Raw genomic sequence first — 25,057 nt, forward strand, 5'->3', positions numbered from 1 at the left:
ACTGTTCATATATTCTATGAATATTGATTATCATAAAGAATTTAGCAAGTGAGAGCACTGGTTAAATGGATTATTAAAGGTGTGGTGTATAATTCAAATATATTCTTATAGATGTATAACTATAGTAATAATTAATATAAAGTTAAAAATCTTTATGCTAATAATAACAATATGTTATTTTTCCACAATGTTTTCCAATCAACAAGTAATTCTTTTTTACAGCACTGCGTTATAATTATGTTAAGGCAATGTAATTTAAGGTCATTTTTCAGAAGCACCGATTTTATATTTTGTCATGTAAACAGTTTTGCATAGTAATTTTATAATCATTTTTAGAATTTGCCATCAGAAATGCTTCAGTAATCAAAAATACTTTACAGTGTAAATGTACAAAGAGGTCATGATATTTTTGACATGATATCAAAAAAGTAGTTGGTAGTAAATTTTTACAACTCTTATTAGGTCTATAATATATATTTAATGATTATAAAGCTATTTAGCTGTTTAATCTTAATAGTATATTTATGTTCATTATCACTTTCCATATATATTCAAAAACCCAAAATTCCTTTTTTTCTTTTTATATAAGCAATATGTTTTCATTATAGACAATTCCAAAATATAAGCATACAGGGAAAAATAATTCATGTTATTGCCAATCTTTAATAATCACTATTAATATCGTGGTAGGTTGAATCATGTTATCCAAAAGATACGTCCAAATCTAAACCCCTGGAACCTCAGAATGTTACCTCATTTGGAATAAGGGTCTTTGAAGATGTAGTTAAAATAAGAATCTCAAGATTAAATCATGCTGGAGGAAGGTGACCACTAAATCTGATGAACAGTATCCTTATAAGAAGCAGACTAGGACAAAGACATGGACACACACAGAAAAGAAGGCCATGTGAAGATGGTGGCAGGGATAGGAACTATGCTGACACAAACCAAGGAACACCAGGACCACCAGAAGCTGAAGAGGCAAGGAAGGATTCTCCCATAGAGCCTTCAGAGGGAATGTGGCCTTGCCAACACTTTGCTTTTGAACTTCTGGTCTCCAGAACTGTAAGACAATTTCTTTTGTTTTAAACAACCCAGTTTGTACCATATGCCATGGCAGCATTGGAGTACCAGTAGGTTCAGTATTTTAGAATATCACATATTTGAATTACAGTATATCTTTTAAAATTTGTAGTGCTAGGACCTCATGGGGCCCTCTGAATTTGAAACGTCATTTCAATTCTAGGTACTTCCTTGTGTATGCCTTTGTTAAATAATTTCCTCCAATTTCCCTTTCCTTTTTCTTTATTTAATTGATTTTAAAATATTTTATTGGACCTACAGTTTTTTTCAGATTTAAACATCTGATATGAGGATGTGTCTTATAATCAATATTCTGTGATAATTCACCTGCCAACATATTTAATATATTCTTAACAGTGAATTTTCCAATGGAGTCTTAAATGTATTATGACATTTAGATTAGCAACCTCTAGATTTATCTAGTTTTTTTTTAAAAAAAAAACGTTTTCTTTTCTTTTCTATACCTTTGTTCTTACTCTCTGAAGAATTCAAGTTTCTTCTAAGTTTTCTATTTCTGTTTAAAATTTTACCTATGTTTATTTTGTTTTCTTGAATTCTGAATGTATTTTATCTGTTCTTTTAATGGTGGTCTGCTCTTGTAATGGATGATATATTTTCTCCGTTGCTTCTGTTTATTTTAAAATTTTTGTTTATTTTGTAATCTCACAGAAGTTGGAGAAAGTATATTAAGACCTTACCTACCTTAAGTTTGAAACCTTAACCTTGGCTCTAGATTGATGTTAATCTCAAATGGAATTTCTGTGTACACTGCTGAAACTTACAACAAAAGGACTCTCAAGGAGAGGGAGGTGAAGAGCTGGTTTCCATTTGTCTGATTAAATTTCCACCAGAGAATCCTTTTTCCTCCCAGCTAGAGGGGACACAGGTTCGGGCCCTGGTCTGGGAAGATCCCACATGCCGCGGAGCGGCTGGGCCCGTGAGCCACAACTACTGAGCCTGCGCGTCTGGAGCCTGTGCTCCGCAACAAGAGAGGCCGCGATAGTGAGAGGCCCGCGCACCGCGATGAAGAGTGGCCCCCGCTCGCCACAACTAGAGAACGCCCTCGCACAGAAACGAAGATCCAACACAGCCATAAATACATAAATAAAAATTTTTAAAAAGCCATTTGCTAGGATTCTGGCAACTGAACCAGCAAGGTAAGTGTCAGCTAGCTTTCACTACTTATTATGTTATTTATTGCTAAATATTCCTATTTTCAGCAAAATCTCTCATTCTTGCCTTCAGATGTGATCGGTAGCCCTAAGTCCAATGATATTGTCTCTCTACCCTTCTAATTAATAAACCTCTAATCATCTAAGTGAAACTGTATTAGGAAAGAGTGTGTATCTATTGGGGTGTAATGATTTCTTATTCAATGAATTACTTTGTTTTCAAGATTTCCCTACCGGAAGTCTGAATTAAAAGATACACTGTACCTCAAATTGTGAAGCCTTTCTGGTACATTTCAGCAGGCTTGCTTCTTTTTAGTGTTCCTCCTTCCTTTCAGTTTCCTATAGCCACTCTATAATTCATCATTTGCTTACCTACTTTCTTTTACAATCATGAGTGTTTGCTTATGTGCTGTACTTAATATTTCAAACTTTATTTTGGATGAGCCACAAAATTATTTTTAATCAGGTTGTATAATGATTTTTTTTTTCTATTCTTAACAAAAATAATCTTATTGCAGTGTGAAGCATGTATTACTGTAAGGGAAAAATATGTAGACATGAAATGAACATAAATCACTTTTTATACATAGAAGGCCACCTTCCTTACCATTCCATCATCAAATACATCATTGTTTTCCTTAATACCAAAAAAAGTGGTTAAATTACCCCTTGGGGGAAGTTTTTGCTACTCAAACAAATGTGTGTGTGTGTGTGTGTGTGTGTTTGGGCCAATGAGACTAGTAGAGGTAGTAGTATTAAATTAGAAAGTCTTTTGAAAACATTAACAAAATGGTTTATGTTCTGGATAATTTAAAATGTTTACAGTAAAAACAGATACAATGTTAAAACATTGGTCATATTTTATTTTATTTATATTTTTACTAAAAACTCCAGTCTAAGGAGTCTGGAATAAAAATTATTAAGGAGCGTATTTTCAAATAGTTAGTTGGCTCTTATTTAATTTTTAATTTTTTTTTTTTTACCATTACAACACATATACTTTAAAATAACAAACTGATATTTAAAATTTATATTTTTAATGTCACATGTTTTCCAAAATTTTTTATGGACAAATGAAGTCTGTAGCTGTAATGCTCTGTATTATAATATTCTGTAATAATACTCTATAAAAAACTAAAGAAATAATGTATGTATAATGTAAAAAAGATGTTAATAATAGGGAACAGAATTTCAGAGCACCTTTGGTATGACTGTGAAATCATTCTTCTGTGCAATAAAATATCAGGTCAGGAGCAATTTAACAAAATGTTTGAGAATAAAATTTTTATTAATAATGAAAAATGGGGGAAAAAGACATTACCTTAAAAATATGTTAATTATTTCTGGGATTCCAACCAACTGCTTTTTTGTTTGTTTGTTTTTTATTTTTTTAGGGGGAGGAGAGTACTTGTTTAAGTGATATATGGCCTTATTCCATTGTCTATGAAAAGAAGAAATAAAAGTCCCTTATCTGAGTATCAAATTGTAGTAAGGATTCTTTAAAATGAAAAGGTTTCATATATATATGATACCTTTATATATAAAATATATATACATATATTTCTTAAAATATACATTTCAGCAATATGCAGTGCACTATATATATATATATATATATATATATATATATATATATATATATATATATATATATATATATATGGTGAGACAGTGACAAAGAGACACAGAGAGACAGAGAGAGAGGCTATAGTATTATGCATTTTAATCATTCCTTTGGTTTTCATGATCATTATTCCTATTGTTTTTAAGTGTATTGGATTTGGAGTAATCTGTGTTTGAATCTCAGGTTCATAAATTACTAACTATATGAGTAACTTGATTAACTTTCTTTGCACTTCAGTATCTGTTTACAGAACAAATATAATAATTACACCTGCTAATGGTTTGTTGTGAGAAATAAAAAGATGAATATTTAAAGCACTTAGAATAGTGTCTGTCACAACATATACTCCATAAATCATAGCTATTAATAAATCCTAAACTTTTGGCTGTTGATTATAATTTAAACACAATAGGATTTACTTGTAGAAAACTGCATTCCATCGTTGACATTCTAACCAGCTTTGAACCTTCCTGAATTGCCTTGCCAGTTCACCTAATATTCCTTAGCCAGGTTATAAGGCTATAAAATCTACTATAAATAAATGTTTATATTCCACAGGTTTCAAAGGCTTTGAGAAAGCTAAGTTTGGTTTTTGTGTTAGTACAAGAGTACAATGAGGAGATTAAATTAAATCTTAAAAAATAATATTAGTATTTAAACAAAAACTAATTATGGGAGTAAAGTATGTAACAATAATATGCTGGTTGTCTTTGTTTTGTTCAATGTGTAATAAAGTTTGAGAAAGGATTACAATTATATTTAAAGTAACTTATAAAGGACAGTAAACAGTGAAACTATGCCTGACTACTTTTGATTACATTTTTTTCTTTTAAACAATCTTCTCAATCTACCCTTTACAAAGTAAATTTTATTCTTGAGTAAGACATGAATAAGAATGTTCTTCACCATTGGATAGTGTACTTATGGCAGCTGGTGCACAGTCATGGAAAGAGAGAAAAGATGGGATGAATTTGCCTAGAGAGGAGGAAAAGATGTATATAAAGTGTTTACTCTGTGCCAAAATCTGCAGTCAGTGCTCGACATGTGTTGTCTACTTTTTGACCATTTTATGGGTAAAACTTCATATATTTCACACATATTAAATAATATGAAATAATTCACAAATATTTTGTCATGTTTACATAAGGGCCATGATAATTCCCTCTCTACTTGTCCAATTTTAGAATACGTGTTGCTAAAAAAAACAGCTGGGCAATTTTTGTATGTTTTTATAATGTAACATTACATCAATAAATGTTTGATACCCTTAAATAATATTCAAAATATGATTATTAATGACTGTTTGGAATTCTCGTGTATTTACCCTTTTCTTTGCCAATTTTTTTCTCTAGTTTGTTGTGAATAGTTTCTTAATACCTTATAAACTAAATCTTCAATCTACTAATTTTCTTTTTTGTTGAAGGAGTATGGAAAGCAGCTAAAGTAAGAAATAGATGATAGGGTAAATCTCATGGTGAGACAATCTATCAACATTTCAAAAGAAATATAGACCCTAGTTATTCTAAAAAGGACTGTGTATCATTTCCTCGTGTCCTTCTATTAAGGAAAAAAAATCTATAAGATACAAAAAGTAAGGTTCTGACTATTTTCTTAGCTTTTCTGGCTAAAGCCTCAACAATGATGATAATACATGAAAGTTACCCTCCATTTCTAAAGCTAGATATACCCACAGTAATTACTCTGAGTTCTTCAAACTAGGCAACTGACCATACCCCACTTCCTTCTAGGTTACATGATATAACACTAGAGAATTGGTAGTATAGTCTCAAGTTCTAGCCAAAGCTTTGGCTTGCTTTATTTTTAGAGATAAAGGTTTGGATGTTGTCAGCATGTGCTCTATTTAAGTCCAAGGGATTAGGTGAAATCACTTCATAGCCCTGTTGAGATAGAGAAAGAGCCTGGGACTGAGAAAGTATTCTTGGGACTGTAACACACAGGGGTGTGAAAAGGAAATCAGAAGAGGCAGTCAGTGAAGTGGGAGGGAAAGTAGGAGAGTGAGCTGTCACAGAAGCCAAAGGAAGAGTCTTTCAAGATAGTGGCCAATATCTTTGAATGCTACTCACTGGCCAAATAAGATAAAACAACAAAAGTAACCATCTGATTTGACAACATTAAAATCACTGATGTTCTTGATATATTATTTAGTTATTATCTTAATGATATGAATTAAAATAAGTGCTTCAGCATGGTGGATATGGTCTTCATTTGTTGCCATTGAGTTGACAGATAGCAATGAAAGGGTGGCCTTCAAACCTGCTCAGCTTTTAATGATGCAATTCTGTATTGTCTTTTACTGTGTCTCATAAAAGTTATTAATATTATTAAAATATCTAGAGAAATACAACCAAGACCTGCTCCTAAAAGCCTTCATCTGGTTGCTTAACAGACTTCCTTGTTTTCATTGGAGGCAGGTGGGGTGGAATCTGGCTGTGTGACATAATTGCTATAGGGGACAAGCTTGGAAGTATTTCCAGAAGCATTCTAAATTCCCATTGAATCCTCTCTTTCATCCTTTCTTTTCCTTTCCCTTCTGTTTTTTTGTTTCCTTCCATTAGCTTGCTTTCTTTTCTCTTCTATTCCTCTCCCATTTTCCCTTTGCCTCCTGCCTTCTTTGCTCTCTCCTATCCTGCTTTTCTCTCATTACCTCCATACACTTTGCAATCCCCTTTGTTAAACAGAATTAAATGTTAAAGAGTCCCTCCTTCCCTTAAGCCTTCAATGCCCCTGTGTTCCTCCTGTTATCGGCCTCTTCTGTCCTTCCCACAGATTGTCTAAGCATATGCAGTAATGAATATGACCTAAAGTGCCCCGGAAGATTGTCCGGGAGATATTTTATTTCCATGGAATAAAGGAAGATATTCTTCTTCCTCCTCCCACTAACCCTCTGCATAAATTCATGGGGCACTTCCATAATCAGAAGTGTAAAGGCACAGCGTGCAGCTGAGTCAGGAGACTCAGTGACTACTACACAGCAAAAGCAAGAACACTGCCATTTCTCTTAGGGACCATGAGGCTCCTCCCTGCTATGCCTGCAGCTGAGTATCTGCACACACACATATATATCAATATATTTTCCTTCCAGGAAATGAGAGTTGAAGGAATAAGAAAAAATGAAAATAATTCCTATTTTGTAATACATGATGATTAGTAAATCTGAAGGAGTTTCCAATATTATTTTAATAAAATCTTTCCTAGCCTCCATGTGTTGTACACTGTTCAAGCTTTGGTCTAAAATACATTTCAGCACTACTCAAATAGAGCAGGTCTGGAAATGGAAAGTAAATGAGTTGTATTTATCCTTGTGCTAACCTAGGATTCAATTTGACTTTCTACTTATTTATAGTATAATTACCAAAATGTAAGTTTTTGTAAGTAGCAGATCTACCTGTGGGCTATTCTACAACATTAGAATTTTTGTCTTTCACCTGAGATTCAGTAAGTTGATTTCCCATATGCACAGGGAAGTATATTCTAATACAATTTCTTAGATCTCTGAATTCCTGAACCTCAGCTGATAAATTATGCCAACAATAAAGTCTATAATGAAAACTATAGTGGCTTATTCCTTCTTGATGCCAGCATTTGAGTCACACATAGAACTAACTGCTTTATCTCCCAGCACGTGTAATTCTAAGAACTGACAACAAGAGTTAGACTAAAAAAGTTGAACAAGATTCTGGATCACTCTAGCTGTCAAATTTTAGAACTATATCTTTTAGAGGTAAGAAACAGGATAATTGCTGTTAAACTCAAGGACCTGACAGATATAATTCTATATCAATAGCCCTATAACTTTATGCTATAACTCTAGCAAAGATGGAACAGGCCAGGAAACAGCTAGTTCTTTTTTTAAAAAAAAATGGACATAATAAATTTCATATAGGAATTTCTTTCTAGGAATGTGAATATACTTTATAAATAGGATAATTGTTTTCATATTTTGAAAATTTTCCTAGATGTAAGTACAATACATTTTTTTAATCTGCACTTTTTTATATCAATATAACCATCCAAATATATGAGTCATCTTTCATGTTTTAAGAACTTGCTATGAAACAATCTAATGAGTGTGAGTTACTAATTATAAGAAAGATGCTAATAGTTCACATGATGGCATTTATATTCAATTTTTTATCATATTTTAGAGACAATTCAAAGGGGAGTCAATGGAGAAGATCAATTAATGTAGAAATCCTTTTTGATCCCCCAATCTTTCTGAACATATAAATACAAGTAAAATAATGTACATTTATTCATTCATTCAACAGCTGTTCTTGAGTACATTCTATACGAGACTCACTTTTCAAGGACCATGTATAAGATTTAACTCAACAGTAAAAGCAGCTGTTCTCAAGAACTTACCTTCTAGTTAGAGGAACTGAAAAAGTAAGCACAATATTGCATGTGAACACAAGTTCTAAAAAGGAAAATGAAGTGATAAGATGACAAAAATGGACGGTGGGGAAACACGGAGTGTTGCTGAGGATGAGGAGCAACAGAATCCTCTCTCACTGCGGGTGGAAGTGAAAACTGCTTAATCTGCTCAGCATTACTTACTGCACCTGAGCACGTGCAGACCCTGTGACCCAGAAATTCCACTCCTACGTGTTTTCCAACAGAAATGTGTTCATATATTTACCAAAAGTTATACAGTAAAATGCTCATAGCAGCACTGCATGTACTGGGCCTGTAAAAGGAAAAATCAAATGCAGTCAATAGTATAATAGATAAACTGCAGTTATTCACACCATTGAATATTATACAGTGAGAAGACTAAACAATCAACAACTGCATGACCAAAGGAGAACATAATGGAAGATTCTATTTATGTAAGTACTAAAGCAGATTGTAGTTATCTATGTTATTGAATGACAGGATAGTATAAACCTGAAGGTGGTGAATACATGATGGAGAGCACTATGAGTAGTGGAGTGTTGGAATGCTGATAATATTTGCTTTATTCATTTGGATGCGGGTTTCCTGATTGGGGTGATTTATGGCTCAGACGATGACACTGTCTAAAGCTAATATTCTGTTTTCTTCCATGGTATAACTGTCAATACTTTCCTTTCTCTAGTTGTGTAGTAGTAGGCTATGAAATGTCCCTTTTTTTATAAAATTTTAGGAGGCGATTTAGTCTCATAAATTCTCACAACAGGGAGTATATAGAAAGTGATATTTAACAGCAATATGCAACTGAGATTCAATGAGATTACACCCTCAAAACATGAGTTGGTAACATGAGTAACAAAAAACAGCCTTGTTGTTACTGAATACTAGCCTATGAATTTGTAAAATCTGCTGAATTATGAAGGAGTATCCACCTATTATTGGCATTAGTGACCCTCAACAACATTTTAAGTTAAATCTAACATCAATTTATATTTGAGAAGTAAATCCTTTCTAGGTATACAAATTCAAAAGTAGAGCAATCCATCTACTGTATTTGGACTAAGATCAAAACTATCTATTAAAAGCTATTAGAAGATGCATCTTTGAATCTCACCAACCAAAATTATTCCTGACATTTCCCTTGGTTTGACATTATAAACCTATTGCTACACGGGGTTTTTTTGACATTTTTCTTTTATTTTGTGTTTAAGAAATGTATATGCCAAAATGAGTTCCTGGTTTGATTTTTTTTAAAGTTTTGCTTTTCAAGATTAAATAATTCTTGCAACTAAAAATATTTGATATTTTGAATTCTAAGCAAAATAAAGTAAAATTAAGGGTATCTGAAGACTGGAGAAAATACAACAAAAATTAAAATAGATTATGTTTCTGAAAAATTAACTGAATTCATGCCAGTCCTTACGAAGGCAGATTTAAAGCCATTTGCATATGATATTGAGATCACATTATACTTGAAGGGCATTTCTACAAGTAGGAAAAAAAAATCTAAAATAATCTTGAATATGCCTATTGTGATATTTTGATAGTCAATACTAATAGGTTTTTTAAGATTTCTGAATATATGGAAAATATTACTCTCATAAATATTTAAGTAATGCTTTGTTATCAGAAAATGTCACAACCAAAACTTTTGTATGAAAGGTATGCCATAAATTTTGTATTCTAATAGTCCTTGGCCTGTGTGCTGAGTAGAGTAATTAAGAGAGTATCAGGTTGTATTGCTATTAACTATACACATATCTAACCCCTGACTAAGCTATGAACACTGTGACAGTCAGTCCTACGTTTAATTCAGTCCATATTTCTATGACCTACAACACTTTATACTAATAGGTAATTGATAAATATTTGGCAAATAAATACCAAATAAATGTATGGCTTTATGAATGAGTAAACACAATACATGCATGTGCAATGGAATGATTCTGAATGAAAAGACTTGTATCAAGATAACTGGCCCTATATGACTTTGAAACTAGTGGGATCTTGCATGATATCACAATAAATTTTGTCCTGCTCATCCTCCCATCACTGTCCTAAGAGAACCACAGACCACAGAATCGGACACTCCTCCCATTACATCATAAACCAAAATAATTTTCAGCTAGATTAAATATTTAAAGGTGCAAAATTATACCACACAGAATATAATATAGATAAATCATGACCTGATTTAGAACTGAGAGAGAAAAAATTCTAATAATGGATAGCAAGTAGTTTCACAGAAATAGATTGATTACCTTAATTATATTTAAGTGAAAGGAACCTTACACTTCTCCACACTGTCAAATTTTATAAATGATTAGGGAAATATGACTAGGAACATATATTACACAGTAACTGTTACTATCCTTTATACTATTACAAATTAATACACGAAAAACTTGCCATTAACAGAAGGATTGGTAAGGGACATGCATCAGTAGGATGAAAAACTGTATAATAATATGATCAATATTCTCTAAAACTGAAAAGGTAGCACACCTATGTGCATGTTTCTGTCTGTATGTCTTTCTCCCATGTGCCTATAGTAAGCATACGTTTTAATTACAACTTTTAGTTATATTGTGTCTTTAGTTGACTATTTTCAAAAATTTGATACCTTTGGAATACAGTGAAACAGAGTAATTCATTTTTACCGTAAATGTTTGGCTAACTGTAGTGGGAAACCTGATGAGAACTGTTAAAAGAAGACCGTTCTGAGAAAGAGGATTAGTGGAAAGGTCTGGAGAATAGAAGTCATGTTCTGTGAGAAACCTGAAAAGACTTTTTAGGACTATTCTAGGATAAATATTAGGTTTCATTGTCTCAGTCGTGTTTTTGCAATGGAGTTGATACCAACCACAAGCAAGTGAAAATTCGTTTGGGGATGGTGGAAAAGTCTTAGACATTGCAGTGGTTTGTGGTCCTCCAAGGGGCCACAGCACATAAACAGCATAAACAGCATTCACGAGCAGGGCTGGGGGGTATGATAAGAAAAAAGTATCTTAAAAGGCTGCTTCTTGGAGTGATCATGAAAAAAAAGGTTGAGAAACCGTACATCAGAAAATGGTGGGTATCTCTGAAAAAAAGGTAAAATCAAATTAAAATTTACCTTCTTACTACCTTAAGAACTTTATTCTATTTTGCACACTACAATTTACAGCACTAAAATTAAATAAATTCTAAAAATAATAAAATGTTATATAGAATAATCAAATAATTAAAAGTTTAAGATAAATTATATAATATATATAAACAATGATATTTAATCATTTACACAGATAAATATATGTATACATGCAAAATTACCAGAGAAATCATCAACTAAGTGAATCTGCAAAATCTACTGCATAAAATTATGTAACACAAATGACTAAATTTTACTGCTGTACAAAGAGTAAAATTGCTCTTATGACAAGATGGCATTGGAACTTCTTTCCGTTCTTAATGTTTTGGAAATCATCAACTTTACTCAGTGTAAAGCAACAGATAAAACAATATTCAGTGTAAAGAAACAAATACAGTAAAAGAAAAGAATTCCCATCAGCTTTTTAATCTGAGAAAAGGGACCTATTGCCTTAGCATATCACACAGAACTACATTTCCAGATGGAAAGGTAAAGTGGTCTATTTACTTGTGTGTTTGAAGGTAACATTGTCAAAAAGGAAACAAATGTAGGTTTGACAGTTTTGTGATTTCCCTCCGAGACTAGAAAATCCATTTAGATGGATTGTTACACAGCATCTGGTATATCAAAAGCATTCTGTAGAAGAAGATTGTAGCTATGAATATGATTACATACATCTAGTAACTAAAGGCCAGTGATTATCGTGAGTACTGCAGACAGAGCAGTTAGGCATCTATACTGTAAAATAAGAAAATCCAATTTCTAGTATCATTTAGTGAAACAAATTATAATAAAGCAAAGTTTAAAAAAGTAAAACAAGGCACAAAACTCAAAATTGTAGAAAATATTATAGCACCTATATCTGAGCATAAGAAATGTGTGACAGGTGATAAATCCAACACATTATAAAAAGTAACAAGAATTAGAAAAAAATAGGTGATATTCAAGTGACAAATATTACAAAGTGAATAGTGAACAATGCTTCTGTATTTTTCTTTGCTGCACCATCAGAAACATAGTAATTTCCCTGTCCTTTAATATTTCTGGAATAATTTTTAAAAATCAGATTAAGCATACAGTCCATGGTTATGTCTTTGCAATAACTCACTATTAATGCTTCTTAAACCAATGTGGTCATCAATAAATATTAAGTACTACAGTGTAGGTAGTATTCATAAAACATAATTTCATATATAGGGTTGACATTCAAGTAGATTTACTTACTTCGAAACAGAACACTTTGGTTATGATATTGGCCTGGGAAGAATTTCCTGAGATTTTTTTTTTTTTTTTCTATTCAATACTTGCATTGTTGTACCACCAGTAAATAGGATGGGCTACTGGTGGAAATGTGGAAGAATCTAAGGACATCTGAGGCTGCGAGTTTTACAAAGGAGAGATCTCACAGAGAGATTTGTTTGCTTTAATGATGTTGGGGAGAATCCATTTGGAGAGAAAAAGGTTGTCTTACTGGAAGAAGCTAGGAGAAGACCTCTTACTCTATGGCTGCCTGAATGCACAAGTTGCTCTCTTTAGTACCCTAAGGAGAACGGTTTCCCTGTCTCTAACTGCATGACCACAAATTCCTCCTAAGAAAGTGACAACCACAACAAATTCCCTACAGAATGGGTGAAGGCCATTCTGACTGGTAGGAGAGGGCTTTCTCCATCCCTGTCTACCACTTATTAAAAATTAAGGACAACAAAAGTACTTGGCAAGGAAGTCTCATCAAATAAGGAATTTGTACTTTGTTCACTATCTAGCCATGGAAATATAGGATTTTACTGTATCGTTTACCTCTTGCCAGTTAACGATTCCAGAGACATCCTAACAGAATGGCCCTTTTGAGGACAGTGGAAAGCAGCAAACAAGGGGCTGTATTACATGAGTGCCCCAAGAAGAAATAAACATACTAAATGAATAGAACAATGTAAAGAAGATACACAGCTGAATCAGTAGCACAGGTTGTCCACATTGAAATAAAACAAATGGAAAAGTAATGAGGACTCCCAAGAAAATAAAACATAAATAAGATTTTTCTTGAAAAAAAATAATGTTAAGTTCAATGGAGGAACATAAAATCTCATCATCTCTGCTGAGAACAAAATTAGTGTTCTAAAATATGAAAGAGACTGCTCAAAATACAGGACAAAACCACAAAGGAAATGAGATTATAATAATAAAAATAAGATGTATTTCTGAATAATAGGGATTCTGGATAATAAAACAAAATAAAAAGATATGTTAGGGATTTGTTAATTTAAAAATCATTAAAATAAAACTTCCCTGTGTTTGAATTGACCTTCTAATGGAAAGTGTCACCTAGAAAAAGTTCACCCATCCAGATATTCATCTCCTTTTTGAAAGAACATTAAAGAACTTACTAAACGTTATCTATTTTTCCCCAGTTTTGAAACTGGTCTGGCCTTCTGATCTGCTTTGGCAAGTGAGAAAGTAGCAAACATGATATAGGAAGAGAGTTCAAAAGTCCCTCTTTCAGAACTTGTTAAACTTCTGCCATCCTGTGAATAACTCCAGGCTATTAGGCTAGAAGTGAGAGAACACACCAGGCAGAAAACACCCTCCAAGCTGGGACCCCTGCAGATTAAACTTGTCCTCAAATGAACTGGAATTTGATTGCAGCTACATGAGCAAACCCATCCAAAAGCAGCTGCTGAACTGCCCAACTGAAAACAAGCAAAATTGCTTACCTACAAGTTAAAAAAATAATTTTTCATTTAAGCTACTGAATTTTAGAGTAGTTTGGTAGCAAAGTCTAACTGATTTGTCTCTTTGTTTGTCATATAACATGCTTTCTTCTATTTCTTTTAACCTAATAATGTAGATCATTTATCGTCTGTCTCCGGGAAGTTCAAAGTACCCTATCTAAAGTCTTACTCATTAGAATCCACTGTTTTTTTTCCTGCTGGTTCTCGCTTATGGTACTATGATCCATTTCTGTTTCGTCTCTTTTTTTCTGTGAAATTTGTTGTTTTCTTCCTAATTGTGAGTCCATGTTCCTTGAATTTTATCTGTGAATCCTCTGAAGCCTGGATTGAAAAGTCATTCCTCCAAAGAGGATTTGTGTTTGTTTCTTACAGTTGATGGGAAAAATTTGTGGAAAAGATAATTTCAATGAAATTTGAAATTTTTAAGGATCACCGGATGGTGCAAGGCATATCCTCATGTATCCTCCAGGGAGATATATGTTTTGCTTATGTCTTGGCTTCCTCTCTCAGCATTAAAGTTAAGATAGCCACTTTTCTATTGCAAGTTGTACTCATTTCTCCTTCACAATTACACTGAGCATGTTATATTTGAGAAAATTGTATTTATGTGGGGATCTACTATTAGACTTCCCACCTTGTGCAGGCCCTGGACTTTATTTCTTATCCTCTATAACTCATGTAGTCATCAAAACAGAATTTCACTGTTTCCCAGGTACTATGGACTGAATGTTTGTATCCCCTGAAAATTCATATGTTAAAAACTAAAACACAATGCAATTGTATTTGGAGGCAGGGCCTAGGAGAGGTAATTAGGTCATGAGGTTGGAGCCCTCATGAATGGAATTAGTGTCCACATAAGAAGATACACTAGAGAGATGACCTATCTCTCGGCCATGTGAAGGTACAGCAAAGAAGGCAGCTGTCTACAAGCCAGAAGGCAGCCCCTCTCTAGATACTGGGTCTGCCAGCATCTTAAACTTGGACTTCCCAGCCTCCAAAACTGTGAGAAATAAATGTTGTTTAAGCTACCCAGAATATTGTGTGTTTGGTATAGCAGCCCAAACTGTTTAAGATACCAAGTCAGTAGAAAATCTCTGGTAAAAAAATGCCTTGATGTTTGATTACCTCCCAGAGCTCCGACTTTTGCTTTGCTTTTAGCCTTTGAAAATTCATTCTTTTGTGAAACAGGAAACTGATTTTAATTTTCTCATAGAAGGGTTGTTCATGGTTTATTTTCTACTGTATTGCCACTAATCTCTCTCATATAATCTACTTGGCTACCTAATATATGATAGAAACCACTGATTTCCTTCCATTATCTTTGCCTTCTCATACATTTATATGTGCATCAGGTTTTGTCTTGAATCAGACTGTTAGCATACTCAGTTCATTTAGGTATATATGCGGTCAGTCAATGTACAAACATATCAGACACCAGCCTTGTGGAAGGTTCAGCTGTCCCAAACTCTCAGGCCATTGACTTGCAATCATGCTTGAAAAGCCAACATTTCTAATCAATCATTTAATGACTTTTACGTGAGATTCTTCCTAAATATGAGAGAAGAGCAATGAACAGGGAGAAACTAAAGACACACATTAATTTGCCTCACTATTTTGCCTAGGGCTGGTCCTACATATAACAGTGTATATTTTTCATTAAATAGAATAATAAAAAATCAAATGCAATTAACTGAACTAATATGAAGGGACAAGATAAATGCTATATCCTAATAGAATTCGATTGCTAACAACTTCAAGCCATAGCTGTCTTATTTGTGGACTACAGCAAATAACATTAAGCTAAAGAACCAACTAATGGATGATTAATGTTCCTTATTAAATTAGATGAAGGAAAATAACAATGTTAGTTGTTAGCAAGTCACCAGAGTGAGGAGAAAAAAAAAAGAAACTTTGACAGGGATAATTTTTCTGAAGTTTTATTTTATAAAGATGGTGAATAAATTACCCAGAGAAATGGAATTCTGTTCTACTACTGACTGTAAATTTTCTTTCTAAATTCTATCTTAAAATACAGTTTATGATTTATGGTTGCTTTTACAAGTGGATAGAAGGCTGCACCTAGGTTATAAACTTGTGTGTACATAGTATACTTCACATTTACAATATCTTTTCCATGATCTCATAGGAAAGCCTTTACAGGTAACTTTGATTAAAGGCAGATTTGTGGAATAGTCTTACCTAAAAGATTATTTCTTCCCTTTATTTAACATTATCTTTTATAGTATTTTTATATAATCTTCTTCTTTCTGACCTTGATCACAAAGCCACACATGGAAAATCAAATTTTCCTTAGTACTGCAATGAGAATCTACTTTTGTGCATTAATTGTATGATCAAGCAAAGAATCAAGAGACTGTTCCAGAAGGAGGTTAAAATGTCTTCATGCTTGAATAGTCTCCAGGTTCATAGTACATGAAAGACCTTACAATCCACACTAAATAAAATTAAATGCTATGTGGGCAAGCACTTGAATGGACTCCTCTGTTTTATTCTTCCTCACCAGCCCATTAACCATCTGAAGATTATAAGGAAATGGTACATGGGAAGGGGGATTATCTCTTCTCTATTTAACATGAATGTTTACTGACTAAAAAGTTTTTAGATTAATATATATGTATGTATATATTTTGTGTTATATATGTATATATACACCTATACCAATGCATAATTATCTTTATTGCCTTAAACAGTTTTAAGAGCACTTTAAATATATATATTTATATTCCAGATATATACATATGTAGAGAGAAATGTATGTGTATATATACATTTATGGATGCACACACACAAACATATATATAATCTTCAAAGCTTCATTTATTCCATTCCAAATGTTCTTCATTTCTCGGTGTAGGTCCATGTTTCTAACATTACAAAAATCCTTTTGTATACATAACTTTAACACATCCTGTAGGATAGATGGTCTGCTGGCAATGAATTCCCTCAAATTTTATTTGTCTGAGAAAGTCTTTACTTTTTCACTTTTGAAGAATGTTCTCCAGATATAAATTTCTAGGTTGAGAGGTTTTTGCCTTCAGCAATCCATTGTTCCCTTGCTTGCACAGTTTCTGACAAGAAATCTGCTGTCATTTGTATCAGTGTTCATTGGTAAATAACGTGTCTCCTCTCTCATCCCAGCTATCTTGAAAATTTTTTCTTTGTTTTTAGTTCCTGCAGTTTTAATATAATACGACTAAGTGAGATGTGTTTTTGTGGTTGTTTTGTGCTATTTATTCTGCTTGGTGTTCTCTTAGATTCTTGGATCCGAGGTTTGTTGTATGCAACTAATTTTGACCAATATTCAGTCATTTTTTTCCTTAATATTTATTATGCTTCATTCTCTTTACTTTCTTCCTGGGATTCCAGTTGCTCATAACGTTATACCATTTTATAGTGTCCCACAACCCTTAGATGATTTGTTCTTTTCTTACTTTTTTACTCTTTATATCTGTTTTCATTTAAATTTGGGTAATTTCTGTTGGCCTGTCTTCAGATTTACTGACTCTTTCTTCAGCTTTGTAAAATCTACTGATGAGCATACTGAAAGTATCCTTCATTTTTTATATTGTGTTTTTATATCTAGCACTTCTATTTATTCTTTCCCATAGTTCCCATCTTTGCTAAAATTTTATCTCTCTCATCTTGCATGTTGCCAACCCTTACAATTTAGTCTTTAATATATTAAAGCTAGTTATTTCAAATTTTAAGTCTTCTAACATCTGTATAATACTTGAGTCTGGTTATAATTGCTTTGTCTTTTCAGACTGTGGGTTTTTTAACTTGTTTTTTGGCATGTCATAATTATTTGTTGAAAGTCTGCCATGTTGTATAGGACAGTAATACTGAAGTAAATGAAATTGTAAGTAGAAAGTCTAAAATAAAAGATGAAATGAAGAACAAAATGTATGGTAAATATGTAAATCTTATGGCTACTGACTGTATGAAAAGTAATAATTTTTTTTAGACTTAAAAAGTTAAATTTTCTTTTCCTAAATAAAATTTTATAAGATTAGAGATATAAGAGTAAAGTATTCTAAAGGATTGGTGTTTGGGGGAGGCCATGAAGAGATATTTCTCAATTTAGACCATGATATGTTAAGTAAGCATGCTGTAATTTCTGTTGTAACCTCTAGAAAAGGAACATCTTATGACAATTCCAAACTGATAAATGAAGAAAAGTAGAAGGAGAAAAAGCTATCTGATCTCAAATAGAGGCAAGAAAACAGAGGTAGAAAAATAGAACATGTGAGACAAATGAAAAGTCAAAAATAAGTTGGTAGATATGACCACCAAATATCTACTTACATTAAATAGAGACAGACAAAAACTCCAGTTAAAAAACAAACAGTGTGAAGTTTATTTAAAAAAAAATTAATCCAACTGAGTTCTTCATACAAAGCACCCCTAATTCTTAAGGACAGAGAAAAGTTGAGAGTAAAAGTGAAATACGGCATAATATGAAAGCACTAACCAAAAGAAAACGGGCATAGCTCTATTAAGAGCAAACAATATAATTTTTTTTGTACAAAAAGTACCAGTTATAAAAATAATTTAATTCACAAAATAAGCATTCCAAATGGATAATAAATATATGCAAAAAATCCACATTCAAATCCATGAGTAATCAGGAAAAGGTAAATTGCAACTGCAATTAGAAACCATTTTTCCCTAATCTAGTAGCAAAATTATAAATACTGAAAATATCAGTAAGGATGTGAAGAAATGGGAAATCTCTTATCCTGCTGGTGAGAATGGAAATTGACACAACCTTGTCAGGAAACAATTTTCCTTTACCTTGAAAAGTTGAAGGCTAATTTTATTACTAAAATTGTACAGACCAGCAATTTCATGCCTAGCTGTATGTTGGAGAAAACGTCTTGAAATATGCATCTGGAACTACAATGCCATTGAAGTAGACTTATTCATATGAATACAAATTAAGAGGGAGGAAATATGGGGATATATGTATATGTATAGCTGATTCACTTTGTTATAAAGCAGAAACTAACACACCACTGTAAAGCAATTATACTCCAATAACGATGTTAAAAAAAAAAAACTCTCAAAAACAACATTACAGAAAATGCAATGATTTTAGAGGATATCTTTTATAACAGCAGTCCCCAACCTTAAAAAAAACCAACAAGCCAAATGCGCACCCACGGTGGAATAAACAGATAATTGGTGATTTACATATCTAATAAAATACTGTAGGAGAAATAAAAATGGACAAGTAATAATTATACTCTAAATTGACACTTCTCAATTTGTGGTCTAGGAACCTCTGGAGATTCTTGAGATCTTTTCAGGGTGTCCACAAGAAACAAGAGAACTATTTTTTTAATAATACTAAGAATAATTTTAGCCTTCTTCCACTCTTATCTTCTAGTGAATATACGGTAGAATTTTTTAAAAGCTACATGGCACATGATTATATCATAGCTTTGATGTCTAATGGCATGTGTGCTTTTTTTCATTTGTATGTTCTCTTAAGTTTTTCAGTTTTTACTTTCAATATGATAAATTGTCAAGAAAAAAACCTAATACCTAAGAATTTTATATCTAAATTATTATGATCATTCTACTGACTACCATGGGACCTCTGAGTGATGTTTCCACTGCTTGCAACTCAAAGATTTCCTCTTAAAATGAGAAAGGTCAAACCAGCAAAATGTAACACTCTAAACGTCAAGTTGATCATTAGCTTAGCTCAGCCAAACTACTCAAATACAGAGAACTGGGGAGAATAAGTCAAATTAATTTTCTCTAAAAGTGTTTATTTCTAGCAACTAAGATGTTCTTAACTTATGGAACACAAGCAGCATTAAATTTTTCAAACAGCATGAATAAAGCTGAGTTCAGCAAAAGGTATGTTTCACTCTGTGAATATTGTTAGGGCTCCAACCTAATAACACATTCAAATTAAATTTCAGTGAAGTCTGCTAGTTTGAAAATTAACAAGTATGTTTTTCACATACCTGCTCACTCTTCCCTATGCTGGTTGTTCAGTCTCTGAGCCCATGACATTTCTTAGGTAAAATATCTGGCATGCTTATGGAGTTTTGGTTTTATTATAGATAAAAAGAGAGAAAGAAACTTCTGGTGTGTTGCTTAGTTGAAGGCAGAGGATTTAAAAGTGGGTACAGACAGATATAAATAATATACTTTAAACTTAAGGTTTTTGAGTGTGATAAGCATGCTTACAATTTCCAAATTTTCTTTTTAAATAGTGTAAATCAGTATACATTTTATCACATTATTTAAATTATATTCTTGAGTCTTAGAACAGGTTCATGACAATTATGATATCAAATTAATTAAGATAATGTTTGTGAAAGAATTTAGCACAGTGCCTGCCACTTACAGGTGCTCAAAATTTTCTGTAGAATTGAATATTAAATTCATGATTTGTAAGCCAAGAAATTATAAGGTACATTTTATTCAATATTGTTAAGATTTTATATCTGTATTTACCTATTTATCCTGATACGGGATACGAGGTCTCCGGATCAAAACACAGACTATTACACATAGAGCATCTTACTGCCAGTTCCCTGAACTCCAGTCACCATGGGGTATGTAATAAAAGCTGGATGTTCCTGTGTATATGCATTGGTTACACTATAGGAGAGGAATCCCAAAATTATGATATTCAAAGCTTAATTAGAGATGCTGTCACTTCTGCTCTTCCTTCTTTGCAGAGAGAAAGGGACGTTAGCTCTAGAATATAAACAAAACTCCTGGAGAAAAGATGGATGGTCCCTAGGTTTTCATTACTCCTAAGGTAGTTAAGTTAGAGATAATAATTTAAATCTCTCTAGAGATATTCACTATCTCTTACTTCCAAGGCATGTTTGCTTTTTAGTCATCTTCTATGCATTTACTTTGTGCAGTAAGCCTTAATTATGCAGAAATGTGAAAATATTCACAGACCATTATCTCCTCCCAAAAAATATATTATAAAATATTAGAAATGCTTAATTGTATTAATGAAGTTAGATCTCTGGGGTATTATTGTGTAATTCATGGTAATTACAAACATTTTATATTCTAGAAAGAAAACAAAGACTTGATTTAACCCCATCATTCATATGAGAAAATGATGTCCAGAGATTCGTAAGAACACATCTTGAATAGTCTGTTAGATACTTACAAGGAAAATCTGTATGAATAAAGTAAATACAGGGTTTTGCATTTCCACAATTACCAATACCAAAAGTATATACTGAGCTGACATTTAAAAGGTATGTTAATCAACATTATTTTATTTCAGAAAGATCTCCTCCTCCAGAGTTTAATGGCTAATATGAATATAGTGAAATTCACCATAATTATTGTCTATGTGGGCCAGTATATGCAATATATGTGTTAGTATTTTCATATGAAAGAAAACACTGCTGCAAAGAGAATTTCCATGTACTGGATTATATTCTTGATTGATAACCTGTCTAAAATGAGCATTTTACACCAATGTATATCAATGGAAGCACAAAATGTAACATAGGTTTCTTTGTCTTTAAGACTAGACAAAATTTTTGACCAAATGCATTTTGTTAAGAATTTAAGATTCTTTATATTTAATAGAATAATGTTTTAACGTTGTCTTTTCACTTAGCACTTTATTTGAATATTATATTCCCATAGTTTCAAGCTATCTACATAATGTATATTTACAACTATAATAAAATAGTATTTAATGCTATTTAAACCTTAAAAATCCAGAAATTTCTTCTACATCATCAAAAACGGTCAATTAATATCCAACATATTCTTAGTGTTGAAGGACTATTCTTGTTATTTATTTATATTTAATATATGACATGAACAAATATTTGATTAATCAGAATATCTAAATTCCTGATGAAAGCAGATAATAAAAGTGAAAGAGAAATAACATAAAAAAACATTCTAATCTTTAACTTTAGCAGGGTGGTTAAATTTTAATTATAGGGTGATAGACGCTTATGATAAAAAGTGATACTTTAATTTTGCCAATGTACTTAGAATTTCATCAACTTGCTTTGTATTATTTCAGTATACTTCTTTAATCTTCTCTGTATTTTATTTTTTGTAATGAGCTTTTGGTACTTATCTATCACAATGGCGGTGGGTGTCTTAATCCCTATTAGTCTGGTTCTATCTGCTATTTTCCATAGGACATAACAATGTATCCTCCTGAGATATATTCTCCAAGTGTATCTTTTATCTCTTAAACCTGTGGGGATTTTGTGGGAGGCAGTTTAATTCTATCATTCCCATAAAATCACAGAGCTTCCATCCCTTAGGTTAAATATCAAGTTAATCATTATAAAGGATAAAGACAAAGCACTCAGGCTTACTAGAGCCAGTGCATAAATAAATGTGAAGAATTTAAATGAAAAACCCCTCAGGTACTTGGGATATTAGGAAGTATTTAACAGTAAAAACCTATTAGCAACATTGAAAAGTTCTTTAGAACAGCAGGGCAGCCTATTGCAGTCACTCATCTGAAAATTGTTCTCCACCAGCCAAAGCCAAAGTAATCTACAAAAACTATTCCCACAGCCAGTGCAGTATCTTAGGGAATAAGAGAGGAGACAGAGAAAAGGACTATTCTTAAAGAGTTGCAACAGATACTTTACAAGTTATGGCTTGGAGAAGAGCTGTACCTTCTCACATGTCAACATTTACGTGAATTTGTGCAGCAGCAGTAGACACAGAAATAACTATAGCAATAGACCTTTTTAAAATACCATACACAGAACGACCCCCTCCTTTTCTTAGAGTTCTGATTCAGTAGGTACAGAATGAGGCATAATTTATTTCTTTTAAAGTAAGTAATTTGCATGTAGCAACTTGTTAAATAATTACAGCATCCCTAAAAGGTAGGTATTATTTTTATTTTATCCATTGTAGAGATGAGAAAACAGGCATAAGTACCATTTCTTGGGTCACACAATGAGAAGTAGAAAAGAAGATATTTAGAATGCCCTCATACTCCAAAGCAAAGTAGATTCTGGATAAAGTATACTGTAAGTATGACACCATAGTAACATATCTTAGATCACGATGCAACAAGAAAGAATTAATTTAAAATAATTTAAATAGCCTTTTAAAAACCCAACAAGGACCCCCTTCACCACCAACACCCTAACAAATTGAGGAGAAACCGGAGCCAGTAGCAACATGAAATAAGGAGACACTAAAAGCAGGCTTTCCTTTTTTTTTTTTTTCTTTCTTTCATTTTTTTGGCTGCACCGTGCAGCATGTGGGATCTTAGTTCCCCGTCCAGGGATCAAACCCGCTCTCCCTGCATGGGAACGCAGAGTCTTAACCACTGGACCTCCGGGGAAGTCCCAGCAGGGTTTCCTTTAAAACAAAGGTTGGTATCAAACAAAGCTCCTCAGAATGTTTTTTAAAAAATTATACTTTCAGAAATATAATACTTATAAGTGAGTTCACAGATCGTGAAGAAAAGAAAATTTCAAGGTGTGAAAAAGATGTATTAGGCAAGTAGAATTCAAATAAATCTTGTGGAGCAATATTAATCAGAATGTATAAACTATAAACTAAAAAAACAGTGTTAGAAATAATATTACCAAATTATGATACAATTCATCAGGAAAAATTTATAATTCTTACCTGATATGCATCTAAGAAGGTAGCCTCAAAATATATTAAGCAAAAAATAGAACTAAAGGAAAAATTTAGTAATATAATAGTATAGCAGGAGATTTCAACATAATTTATCAATAAGTTATTTGGAAAATATTGATATTTATAGATTCTTAAATTTAAAAATTGGAGAATCCATATCCTTATGTGCATAGAGAATGTACAAAGACATAAAGCTTCTCCCCAAATCAGATACTTGTTACCCCGAAGAATATATTCTTACACCACTATGCAATGACAATAAATAAAAATAAATTAATTTATCAAACATCACCATAGAGTTCTAAATAATTCATTTATCAAAGAAGGATTTTGTGGGAATTAAAAAATAATCTATAACATAGTTTGATCAATTCATATTTGATACAGTAAAGGTGGTATTTCAAAGTATTATAGTCTTAAATGTTTATACTGGAAGAGAAGACAAGATGGAGATAAGCATTTAAATTATGATATCAGAAAATATCCCTCCCCCCAAAAACTCTGATACCATGTTCTATCATTCTAATCATACTCCTTCATGTATAACCAACCCCCTTGGCCCTTTTAAAAATATTTTTCTGAAAAAAGCCCAAATCTTGCTAGATAAAACTCTCTATTCTGTGCCTGCACGCACGCAGATGTGAGGCAAAACCATAACTGTATTGACTGGATCTGTGTTAAGTTCAAAGCCCCATCTTCAAGCATTACTTTAATAGTACAGTATCAAATCATGAACTATTTTCTAATTCATCAAAAAAACAGAAGGTTTCAGGCGAGAACATTTCAATGATATCACCACCAAATCTACCCGCATACTTTTATACATACCTATGGACTCTGCCTTCTCTTCCAATATTATGCGTGAACAGTGCATTTCTTATCTGATGTGTGAAACCTGCCACTTGTGCACTAGGTTCTGTCTTCTCTCACTCAATCAATTATACCAGCAATTATCCCTTTTGCTCCTTCATCAAAATGGAGTTTCTGGGGCTTCCCTGGTGGCGCACTGGTTAAGAATCTGCCTGCCAATGCAGGGGACACGGGTTCGAGCCCTGGTCTGGGAAGATCCCACATACCGCGGAGCAACTAGGCCCGTGAGCCACAATTACTGAGCCTGCGCGTCTGGAGCCTGTGCTGCGCAACAAGAGAGGCCGCGATAGTGAGAGGCCCGCGCACCACGATGAGGAGTGGCCCCCACTTGCCGCACCTGGAGAAAGCCCTCGCACAGAAACGAAGACCCAACACAGCC

This window comes from Eschrichtius robustus, chromosome 3 (genome assembly GCF_028021215.1).
Source record: "Eschrichtius robustus isolate mEscRob2 chromosome 3, mEscRob2.pri, whole genome shotgun sequence".
NCBI classification, from domain to species: Eukaryota; Metazoa; Chordata; class Mammalia; order Artiodactyla; family Eschrichtiidae; genus Eschrichtius; species Eschrichtius robustus.